Consider the following 12,534-nt stretch of genomic DNA (forward strand, 5'->3'; position numbering starts at 1 on the left):
CACTTCCTAAAAATGGCCAGGCTTCTGATAAATCTCTTCCCAGGTTTGTATCACTGGCAGCCACATGAAGTGGTGCTTTCTCCCCAGAACCTCTCTTCTGTGTGAATTGCCATCCTCATCTTGGTAAGTGCTCTGCAGAATGCAGTCACGGTGGCTGCCAAGGGAGGAGCAAGGACTGGACTCTTCCTGCCTTCCCAGCTGGCTCCTGCCACCCTGAAATTCTGGCCTCATCAACTCGTGGAAAAGAGAAGCATCCTCTGAAGATACCCATGTACCCAACCAGCATACGAGCACCTGTACCCACAGAAAAGTACGTTTAATATGTCATGTATGACACACATGCCCTGGGAACAAAAAGCAAGACATTTCCTTTAAAATCAGTCAGCACTCCCAGCAGAGAAACTTGTCCATATAACCACACACTCACTCGTGAGCGGTAGAGACTGAAATCATGGCCTTGATTCACTTTGTTTTTCTCATCTGTCACACCAAGGTCTCTGCAGGAGCTCAGCCACCCAAGGAATGGCATGCTTTGGCACTCAGACTTTTCTGTGGCCCACAGAAACGTTCCCCGTGTCTGTTTTGGCAGCTGGGCGTAACTCAATCTGCTGTGGTATCCACGCTTAGACAATTCTACGAGTAAGCAAAACAGCTACTGTTTTCATCTTACCATGTTTTTCATAGTATCTGGATGTTGAAATAACACTGCCAAAAAATTGACGTCTTATGCTTTGACAATGGTTGCTCCTGATTGTACACAGTATTACATGATCTCAGGCACAGCAAGGGGCCCAAGCCTCGGCTTTCTGATGTGTCAATCAATCCTCAGCACCTATCAGGCACACACACACGCTGCTGCTAGCCAGCAAGTTCAAGCACCTCCGCTTGAAAATAGCTGCAGCGATGCTGGAAAAGGAGGCATGTTTTCCAGAATGTTGCGAACTTGTGAAAACAATTCTGCAACTGAAACTGAGAATAGCCTTTGCAATCGCTACCCCTCTCAGGCAGCCAGCTCACTCTTGGGTGCTATAAATACACAGTAATAAACCGTACCAAGAAACCATGATACAGTAATGTTACAGTAAATTCTGGTGGAATTGCTTCTGAGGTGCACCAGCCTGTGAAAGAGGAAGAGGAATGGGAGACACTCGCATGTTCGAGGGAATGAAGAGGAAATACCTTTGCAACCTCATTTCCCTACCTCTGAACACAGCTCTCCTGTACTTTGTCTGTAGCCTATGGTGCCCTGGCAGCCCATTCATGCATAGAAAGACTTGGCAGAACACATGGTTACCCTTACACTGAATTCTTTCGCCATGTGTGTTTAATATATCTCTGTGATCTGATTCAAGTAGAGCAGATTTGAATACCTCATTATACGAAGACCAATATGTCTTTATACACACAGTAATTATATTGTTCATTCTGATGTTAGAACGCTGGATTTCTTGCTGAAAGTCAGAGGACTCGCATATATTTTTCAGTCACTTAGATGTAAGTGACTATGCTGACATTCAAATTCTAAACAAATTGCTAATGAGCTTCCCCACTTTTTTTTTTTCTCCCCAAAAGCAGATTTCTCAGCCTCTGAGAGAAACAGAATGGAAGAGCTTAAATGAGGAGACGCATGCACATGACTGCAGTCTAAGGAATAGAAGCCCATTTCTCAGCCAGTGTGAACTGCCAGAGCTGTGCTGGCTCCTTGGGGAGAGGGGAAAAGGCAGGAGAAGCAAGGGGATGGAAATACTTTAACCACATTTCAGATGTCTACCTTTGTACTTGGATTTTGTAACGAAGATTTATCTAAATCTCAGCAAGTGAGTGTTTTCCCCTAATGGAAACACAGGTTGCAGTCAGTCGTTTTTTTCCTTTCTGTGCTCCACTACTTTTTTATTTTGTAGTAGCCTGTTTGTTTTGATAATACACATCGTACTTGTGATGCTATTTAATGTGTACTCTTTGGGGTTCCTAAACAATGTCTGGGGGTGCTTCAGGACTGCAGGGTACGGTCTGGATACAGACATCCATAGGATAGACTGGCAAGATAGATAACACCTTATGTGACCAGAAGTGAATTTTGCAGTTTAAAGGACATGCCTGTTACCATCATAGTGACTAGTACAGGAGCACCCTTTGAGCAGTGTTCCTTGGATGTGACCTGTGGTGCCCCCACAGGTGGTGCCTCAGGCAGGCTGCAGGCATTCAGAGCACTCAGTGCCTGGACTCCACTTCCTCCATCACCACCTGTGGGTATAACTCCCTGTTTTAGCATTACCTTATAAAGATCTGCAGCCTTTGGGTTCTAATTGCTTGGTAGTCATCTTTTCTTCCTTTCCAGTATGTTGATACTTGAGGTCAGGTGTTGAAATGCCACTTGGGTGTCTGGGACCTGAGTGTTAGCAGCTGGCTTTCACTCCAGTTCCCAAACCATTTACTGTCGGGGTCTGTATTCACTCAGAGTTCGCTGTGACATTCATACCCTTATTATTATCCTGTGTTAATTAAATTTCATATTGTTCTTAATTGCGTGCGTGGCCCCTGAGACAATGTGAAAGATTCATTATTGAAAAGACAGAGTTTTATTTAGTGCAGAATTCAGCGCTAAGAGAGACCTCACTTCACCTACCCAGGGAAAAAGCAGCAATCGAAGGGAAATAGCTGCTGGCATATTGGTCAAGAGCAAAACCAGCAGGCCAGGCTAGAAAAGGCAAGACCAGAAGGGTGAGAGTGAGAAAATTTAAGTACATGTGTTTAAATTTAACCTTAGACTGAAATGCAGTGATAAAATTATGTGGCATGCCACTTGTCTTTTACCAATGCTGTGTCTTATGACAAAGTTTCTAATGTAGAATTTACTCCATTTTCAGTTCACAAAATGATTCAGCTGTGGGAAGGGAAGGCATGCAGCAGGGTAATAGCACCCATGTGGCTCAGAGCACGGGTACAGAGCCAGGCAGCAATAACGTGGCCCCTTTCCCTCTCCCCCATCAGGGGTGCAGAGGCCATCTGTGGGCACAACTCTGGGCTCCTTGCTTGCTGATCTGCTCCTCCACGATACTGAATTTTTTTCCACTTTCTGTGGAAAAAAAAAATTATACCACTGTGCAGCAAAGCACATAACTTCTTCAAGGGGTGATGAACATTTGGTAACAAAATTCCTTGTCAATCTATGTGGCTCACTCCGTGCATTCAGACTAACAGCTGCTCTCCCTGGTGAAAACTGGAAGTACATGTGCTTTCTCTGCAGTAATATAATACGATGCCCCAATGATACTGTCCTAGATAAGCATGGCTTTCACAGGCTACATCCTCTTGTCTATCTCCCTGTTTGTGGGAAAATAAATGAACGCACAGTGTGTGTGCTTGTTCTCAGAGACTTCCAGATGTGTTTGCTGGTTTCCATGTTTTTTGTCAAACCACTGTGGATGTTCTTTCATTGCTTCCCATACGAAAATAAGTCCTGGTCAAATACAGTACATACCAGCTGGCAAAGGGATGGGTTCCCAGCAGGCTTTTGGCATTTGGTACGCTAATGTATGTGAACAGGTTGATATGATTAAGGTTAATGAATAAGAGACAATTCCAGACTTTTCTAATTATTGTACAGCATTAAATATTTGCTGGTGCTTTTTATTTTGAAGCAGTCAGGAAGCCATTTAATGTTCATAATGGCAGGCTGGTGGTTAATAGATAAGGGACGTTCTATCCTTCTCCTACCATTGCTATGACCATAAACCACACTTGCAAGCAGAAAAGAACACAGCACAAAATAGAATTGTATTTCTGGATGCCCAAGTTTTAAAAGCTTCACTATCACCAAGAGAAAAACTGCATAGGTTTCGTTTCTGTAGCATTCAGTAGAAAGTTATTAGGAAGTGATTCAGGGACCTCTACAGCTGTAAAGCCAAGGAGACCAAGGGGACAGAAATCAGTGTAGCCAGCACGCTGCAATGTGCTGGCTTGGGTCTCCTTCCAGCCCTGCAGTATACCCAGTTCTCTTTGTGCCGTGCTCAGGAAGGGCACAAAGCTGTTTTCTTTCCAGACAATTTTACCAGTGGGCCTGACTGCTTAATTGGTTTGGCACAGGATACCAGAGCTCCACCATTTGTCTGCGCTTCCTGTTTGCTTCTGGTCTGTAATTCAGGCTGTAGAACTGCTCTTGAAAGTTTAGCATGGTATGGTGTGGCAGATTGTGTAGCAGATTGTGTGGCTTCATATTTGGTGACAAATTTGGTGTTATTTAGATGGCCTTAGGTAGCTCTTGACCCTCTAGCCCCTTGACTACTCACTTCCAGCTCCACATCACCGCAATGCTTTGCTTAGCCAGGTGTTTATGTGGCCATGAAGTACAGCTCAGGAAATCAATCTGGTGGGAAAAGCAGATCTTGCTTTCCTCACCTGGTTCACTGCTTGGCCATGCAAGCAGCTGTGCCAGCGCTGCCCAGGACACCAGTCCTGGCAATGAAGGACCACTTGAGGAACTGTGGTCAACACAAGTCATTGCCCCATGGAAGCACAAGTCTCTGCAGAGCACTCATGGCCTCAGCCCAGAGTTTGCACTGCTTCCTCAGCTTTTGCCTGCAGGGATTGGAGGAGTTTTGGTGTGGTGATCTGTTTAGCTCAGTCATATTCTGCTTCTACTTTTTTGATACAGCATTGTCAGGGATGAGCACACCTTAAAAGCAAAAAAGGAAGATGCGCTCAGTAAAACTCCAGCAAAAGCTTGTCAAGCAATATAGGGCATGTGACTGCATGTGCACTCCTGTGTGTGATAGCCTGAATGACATTGGAGAAATGCCAAAAAGAGATTAATCCTTTAGCATTGTCCAGTTCTTCCTTCAAGGAAGGTAGGTAGCACTGTGTATAGTAAGACACGTACTTTATCAAGGTTGCACAACTTGATTTAAAAAAAAGTGATTTCTTAGACATTTGTCCTTCTAAACAACAAAAAACAACTAAACCAGCTAAAACAGAGAAATTGGGAGGTCTGTTACAAAAGAAACATCAGGTTATGATTGAGGAACAGTGAGGGCTTCAGACAGATGTTTGGTGGATGAAAAGCTGGGCATGAGCCGGCAATATGTGATCACAGCCCAGAAAGCCAATCACGTCCTGGGCTGCATCAAAAGCAGCATGGCCAGCAGGCCGAGGGAGGTGATTCTGCCCCTCTGCTCTGGTCCGGTGAGACCCCACCTGCAGTGCTGCATCCAGCTCTGGGGTCCTTGGCACAGGAGAGACATGGACCTGTTGGAGTGGGTCCAGAGGAGGGCCACAAAGATGATCTGAGGGATGGAACACCTCTCCTGTGGAGAGAGCCTGAGAGAGTTGGCGTTGTTCGGCCTGGGAAAGAGAAGGCTCTGGGGAGACCTTATTGCAGCCTTTCAGTACTTAAAGGGGGCTTATACAAAAGATTGTGACAGACTTTTTAATAGGGCCTGTAGCGATAGGACAAAGGGTAATGGCTTTAATCTCAAGGAGGGTAGATTCAGGCTAGAAATAAGGAAGATATTTTTCATTATGAGGGTGGTGAGATACAGGAACAAGTTGCCCAGAGAGGTGGTAGATGCCCCACCCCTGGAAACATTCAAGGCCAGGCTGGACAGGGCTCTGAGCAACCTGATGTAGTGGAAGGTGTCCCTGATCATTGCAGGGGGTTGGAATAGATGATCTTTAAAGGTCCCTCCCAATCCAAACCATTCTGTGATTCTATTCTATGATTCTATGTTAATTTAAAAATTATATTTTGTTTGTTAATTAGGGAACACAATTACAAAGCAATTGAGGGTCAGATTCTCATCTAACTATTTTAGTAGAGCTCCATTGAAATCAGTGGAGCTCTGTTGATTTATGTTAGTTGAAGATCTAGTCGTGACTTTTTATAACTTAAATTAATTCCTGCAGTAGGTTTATTTTTGGCTTGAAGGAAGGATTTGTAGATCAGGATTGATTAGCTCTTTTTTATTATTATTATTAGAGCATCTTTGGTTTTATTTTAAATTTACTTTTACTATCGATGGTAGCTTTTGTCTCTTGCCTTCATAATTTATCTGTTAAAAGTTGCTCTGAGTGTCAAAGACTTAGAGTATCTTTCAGATTCTCAGGTGACTAAGATAGGATTCTTTCTTTAATTAAAAAGAAGAAGATTGAGTTTCAGGGCAATCATGTTTTGATATTCCCATGTGTATCTAAAGTCACTCAGATTAGGAGAACTGGGCTTCAGTTTTTGAAATTAGACTTTGTTAAATTGGACTCTGAGAGTGCATTTCCCTATCTGACTAAAATACCAGTGTTACCAAATATTACAAGGTAAGCCCTCATCAACTCTGATAGATGCTAAATGCTTTACAATGTGATTCTGACCTCGTTTCTTACACGGTAAATCTGGTGTAACTCCTTCAAACTCAGTAAAATTAGTCTAGGTTTAGACCTTAATGAAGGTTGAAGTCTGTCTTTAGACTACTGCTCCTCTAAAGAAACATGATTTGATACTGTAACCAGTGTAACCAAAACCAGTATGTCAGATAATAGAAATTAATACAGCAACATTGAAGGGTTTGGAGTTTGTCTAATTTATACCACATAAAATATGACCTTCTGTTTTCCTGAATTAAAATACTATCTTTGGGGTATTTTACTGAACTTGACTAATTATAACAATTAATTGGAACTCAGAACGTTCACCATGAGGCACCATATCAATAACATCACTGAATAGTGCAGGGCTTCCTTGGTTGAGTGAAAGAGAGTTTTTGTGGGCCAGGTGTGATGGGTTAGTGTCACACCATTCAATGTGATTACCTCTTTAGACCAGAGGTTGTCAGAGTACATGGTGAGCACCACTTCCAAGGTCCCCCCACGCACACAGGCCCTGGGGCGTCCGCATTGTTTCTGGGCCATTTCTGCTTCTCCCTCCTTGCTCATTTCCTCACCCCTGTCAGGGCTGTCCGGCTCCCCTCCCCTCCAGCCTCAGGAGTCTGCATGTCATCAGCCAGCAGACATCCCTAGCTTGCCAAGCAGATGTGTGCAAAGCAAACCAGATGCAGGGAGAAGTGAAGATAGAGCTAGTGCAGGTGAGCAGCAGAGTCCAACAGTGTCTCCAGCTTCAGATTCCACAGCTGGACTCTAAGGTCCTCTCTCCTGTTGTTCAGCAGCAAAGGCCCCATGCACATCTCTTCTTTCCAGTGAAGGAAGCATTTCAGAGCTCAGCACAAAAGTTCCTGTTGAGATTCAAGTCCTCACAATGACCCTGGCTTTTAATAACACACACATACCCAACCCCTGTGGTTTCAAAACCCCACATAGTCACATTTACTTACAAATGATTCTGCCTAATCAATCCCTTTAAAGGGATTCTTGCCAGGCTTTCCCTTCCCTTCCCTTCCCTTCCCTTCCCTTCCCTTCCCTTCCCTTCCCTTCCCTTCCCTTCCCTTCCCTTCCCTTCCCTTCCCTTCCCTTCCCTTCCCTTCCCTTCCCTTCCCTTCCCTTCCCTTCCCTTCCCTTCCCTTCCCTTCCCTTCCCTTCCCTTCCCTTCCCCTTCCCCTTCCCCTTCCCCTTCCCCTTCCCCTTCCCTTTCTCTTTTTTTCACTGGTCACTTCTCACAACAAAGCCCTGCACTTTTCCATTTTCAGGATCTCTTCTCCCATTGCCTTTCTAGGATAATCGCATAGTGGCATCTGCTTGTTGCAGGTGTAGGTGAGCAGGAGCCAGCAAGGGCAAGGACAAGCCGAAGAAAGTAGACACTGGGATCAAGACTTGCATATAATGAGGGTTTGCGACTTCCAAAGCAACAAGCATATAGCACCTCAGCATCTCCAGCTGTGGTCAGGGCCTCTGCACAGAACAGGTGGGAAGAACATCCATTACAATTTGGCTCGGTTGGATCTGATGGGTAAATGACTGTGTTTTCACAGTGTTTGACTCCACCTCAGCCTCCTCCTCCAAACTTCTCCCATCTATTCCCCCTTGGCCTTGCTGGCATTGTACAGAATGTGGTCTCAAGCCTGACAGAGAAAGTTCACCACATTGCTCGTAAAAAAAAGGGGGCAGGCGGATGGAAAAAAAAAACCCACATTTCTATTTCCACTCCACAGGTTTTTTTCTGGTGAAAACTGAAGTGCTCTAGATGGTAGCTGAAATTGGCAGTGAAGGATCACTAAAGTAAGGTGAATAGTGGATAGCATAATGGTTCTGTTGACCTTGATAGGTTTAGTTGCCAGGACAAACTGAGTTACCTGCAGAGCCTTGGACAAGCAAGGGCTGTGGAAAAACTTGGCATGGTATGTCCTATCAGCTGGTAGCAATGGCAGGGAAACAAAACAGTGAACAGCAACAGCTAAAAGCACAGTGGAAACATATGCCTTCCAACTGATAGGTAACTGAGAGGTCAAGAATACAAAAAATGGTAATATAATCCTCTAACAGCCCTGACAGAGTCCAAGCTTTGTGCACCTAGTACCTACAGGCAGCACCACACAAGAATCTTCCAAATGGCACATGGCACTTTGCGGGCAGTCTTTCTGTTTTTCATCTTCAAATTGTCTAGCAAATGTAATTTGGGTTGTCAGTTTCCAAAAAACCTCTACAATCCTTTCCTCAGCATTTCCTGAGAATCATGATAGTCACCTTGCTCACCAGCCAAGATGTGGCTCAGATTTCCACGAATGCTATCTTTCTTCTTTCCATAGCTGATCATCCTTCATTTACAGCATGCTCCTCTGTTGCTATCACAGGTCCTTAGCAGCCTGGATCAGGTCCATACCTGTGCTGCCACCAGGTAAAATGGCAGTCTGCAACTTCTTATGGCAAGCAACACGTGCAGTTGCAATTTCTAACTCTGCTTGGAGTCTAGGTCACAGAGCAGTACGCAGTGGGAACCTGCATGCCTCCACATTTACACCTGTAGGACAGCTGCCGTGACCAACAGCATCCTCCTTTTCACTGCTGCTTGCAAAAGGCATGGAAGCAACAGTGAGATACACTTTGTATCCTACTGCTGAATTAGTGTCCTAGATGTAGTGTGAGTTTCTTTATTGTGAAAAGAGGACAACCAACCTTCTTCAGAAGGATCATCAGAGCTACTTCAGCAGGGCTGCGTTCCTACCCTCCCCGTAAGCCAAGGCCAGCCAAAGTGCAGAGTGAGACAGCAGGCGGTGAGGCTGCAGCATACAAATAATCAGACAGGGAATTCAATTAAAATGTATATGTGCCATGTGTGAAGGGGGCAAAATGCATTCTTACAAATGATGTATAAACCCAGCACTAATGACTGCAGAACAGGTGTTATAGACAGTTAAAAATAGTTTCACAGACGTGCCACAGGCTGCTCTATAACATCGTGGATGCAGTACTCACCTCTCAAATAGAAGAGCTCTGGCCGCATCCCTGCTCTCAATTAGGAAGAAGATGGAACCGTACACTGCTTTCTTACACGAACATCCAAAATGGACCAGCAGTTGATCCTACTCACACCGCTGGTTTTGCCTGGAGTCCCATTCAGAGATAGTGGAGTCTGCGCACATGCTGTGGAGGAGCTGTTTGCACCCAGCTAGAGCTACAAAAAGCAGCGGGCACCTGAGATAAGCTGCCATCAGCAGAAACCATCAGCAAGGGAGGCTTCTGTATTGCTCAGTTTGTGATTTACACTGGACCTGTACTTAAATGTACTGAAGACATCTTGGGGCAGGGCTGTCATTTTAGCATTTAGGCAACCTCATACCCACCTCCTGCTCAGCACTGTGCAATACTTTTGCTTCCATCCTCTGACTGATCTCATATGACTTAAACTGGCTGAAATAGGTAAAGATAGCTGTTGTTATTGTGTCATGTTTACATGCATTGATGTACGGTAGAAATGGGGGGAAAAAAGTGATTGTGGTCAAGTGAACTACTGTAGGATAAAGAGAGATAAATAATTCAGATTCTCATTATAACAGAAGAGTACAGCTCCCATAGAGAGGAGTGAGACTGTCTTTGTGTGAATTGGTATGCAGTGGCTGTTTAGTAGCCATAGCATGTAATCTAGCATTAGTATTAACATAAATCAGTGGCAGGAATTAACAATATTTCTAAAGTCTTATATGATAACTGGATCCACACTATATTGTTTAGTCCTCCTGGGCATTTTAATAATCATGTAATAGAAATGTTGGAGTAGCTGAGATATTCTTTATATTGCTCTATGAAAGGTCTTTAACACAATGTCTTTAGCAGACAGTTTTGATAGAATGTGTTGTACAAAAAGAAATATGCCTATTTTAGTAATATGGGTATGTTTCATTAGCTCAGCCTGCAGCGATATGACATTACATTTAAAAAGGAATACAATTAATAACAATGAGAGGGGTTTTTTTTAGTTCTCAGAGTATAGCTGGAGGAACTGAGCAAGGTGTCAGGGCAATTAAATAGAGGCACTGTATTACCTTTGTCTGAACACTCATAACATCATCCTGTCTCAATGTGTTGAATAGGGGATTTCTTTGCAGTAGGATTCCTAATTTATTTTGATGTTTCCTATGACTCAGATAATAATAAGATGGACTTTTTTATTAATCTTTAAAAATGTACAAATCTTGGGAATTAGCATGTCTGTGGATCCATGTATTTTCCATTTCCCATAGAGTATGGAGCGATTGTGTTAGAGATACACACAATAGCTTCTCAGCACTGAACCATCATAATGGTTAATGGAACCATCATATCAGCGCCGTGAAGAAGTACAAAATACTGCCGGTGCATGTACAGCACATGGATTAGATAACTGCAGTCCAGGGAAAAAGTTATACTTTGAGACTATTAAAATAATCAACATGGGTATTATTTTATTCAGTATTAACCTTTATGTTCTACGTTAAATGACAATGAAACTAGTGAAACACAATCCTTCCCTAGAGTAACGGTACCTGGCATTTCTTTCATCTCTAAAGAGGCTTTCTTAATATCCTGCAATCCTAAAAATACTATTTTTCCCCCACTGCAGGTCAGATTTAATAACAGTAACAGGAGATAAATGGATTGGGCTCAGCTGAGGCTTCAGCAGCCTTGCGGATGGGAGGCAGGGATCTCTGCCCTCCTGGGGGAAGCAGCAGCAGAAGGCAGCAGGTGCACTGCAGGGGTGGCCTCGGCGGACCGAGTCCTTCTTCCTGCTCGGGACACCGTCCTTCCCGCTGCGCTCGCTTCTCTGCCGCAGGCTCTTCCACTCACCCCAGTCTGGTCTGCACATCTGGGTGGGAAGGCGGGACGGCACCATGCCCCCGGGGATTAGGGTGGCAAGGACGTAACCTGAGGCCTCACTGCAACCAGTACCCAAACATATAGGGTGATTTGCGAAAGGCTGAAAGCGTCTCGTTTGCAAGGGCAACTGGCTCGCACTGCTCATGCTTTCTCAGCGGTGACAGTTACGTGGGAAAAAGCATGAGGCTGGTGCCAAAGCAGAAGCGACCTTCCCCTCTCCCCACACCTCCACGCGCCCCAGGCACAGCGGTGCCATTTTATGGGTGCCCAGCAGCAGCACACCAGAGACGGCAGCAAAACACTGTCCTGGGGCTCAGGGGGTTTAATGAACAACTCCGCAGCCGTTCATGAGTGACATATTACAGCTCGGCAGAGAACAGTTTCCTAACCCACGGAGCACCGGGTGACTCCTCCCGCAGCAGCAGCCGGGTTAATGGCACACGGCGCCGGCTGCCCCGTCCCATCCCTGGGCAGCAGCTACCCCTGGCCCTGCTTAGCCCCGCACATATGCAGCGGCACACAGTGCCTCGAGTGATTAAATCGCCCCAATGCGCTGGGGAGGGCCCCGTCCCCTGCTAAGTGTTATTGACAGACCCATCAAAGCCAGTGATGCATCGGCCCCTGCCTCAGCCCCAGCAGGCCTGGCTGGGGGCGACATGCCATCACCGTGGCAACAGCGGGGCGTGGGGCCTGCCGGGAGGGGCGTGGTGGCCGCCCGGCAGCCATGTTGGCGGGGCCCAGCGGAGAGGCCTTGCGCCCTCCCATCGATCCGCCAGGCCTCAGCGCTATCGACCGCTCCAATTTGCAGGAATTTATGGTATCGATGTGGGGCTGATTAACATTTTGCGCCAGAGCGGTTCAATACAGGCTGGTAACAGCTTTTAATGATTAATCGACATTTATGATTCTGCCTCGGCGCTGTCAGCGAGCTGTGAACAGCGGGCATGCTCCTCCCCGAGCCACTCTCCAGTGGCACAGGGCAGTGATTGAGTACCTGGGAAATTAGTGTCCTTGCTGTCTCGTTTTATGAAAGATAAATGCTATGACATTTAATGCAGACCTTAATTTAGAACAGAACTAAGCAGATCATTTTGCAATTTAATCATAAACAGGTAAATATCAAAACTCGTTTAGCATTTCACGAGTTAGGTGGGCAGACAGCAGAGGCAAAGCGAAGCAGGCAGTGGGGAAACAGCAGAGGTAAGGTAAGGTAATGAGACTCGATGCCAGCAATGTTTTAATAACAGCGGCAGTGTAAGTGTAGACAGTACCACATCCACAGTTCAGGTATGGTCTCCCACATGG

The sequence above is a fragment of the Falco cherrug genome, chromosome 2 (genome assembly GCF_023634085.1).
Source record: "Falco cherrug isolate bFalChe1 chromosome 2, bFalChe1.pri, whole genome shotgun sequence".
Classification (NCBI taxonomy): Eukaryota; Metazoa; Chordata; class Aves; order Falconiformes; family Falconidae; genus Falco; species Falco cherrug.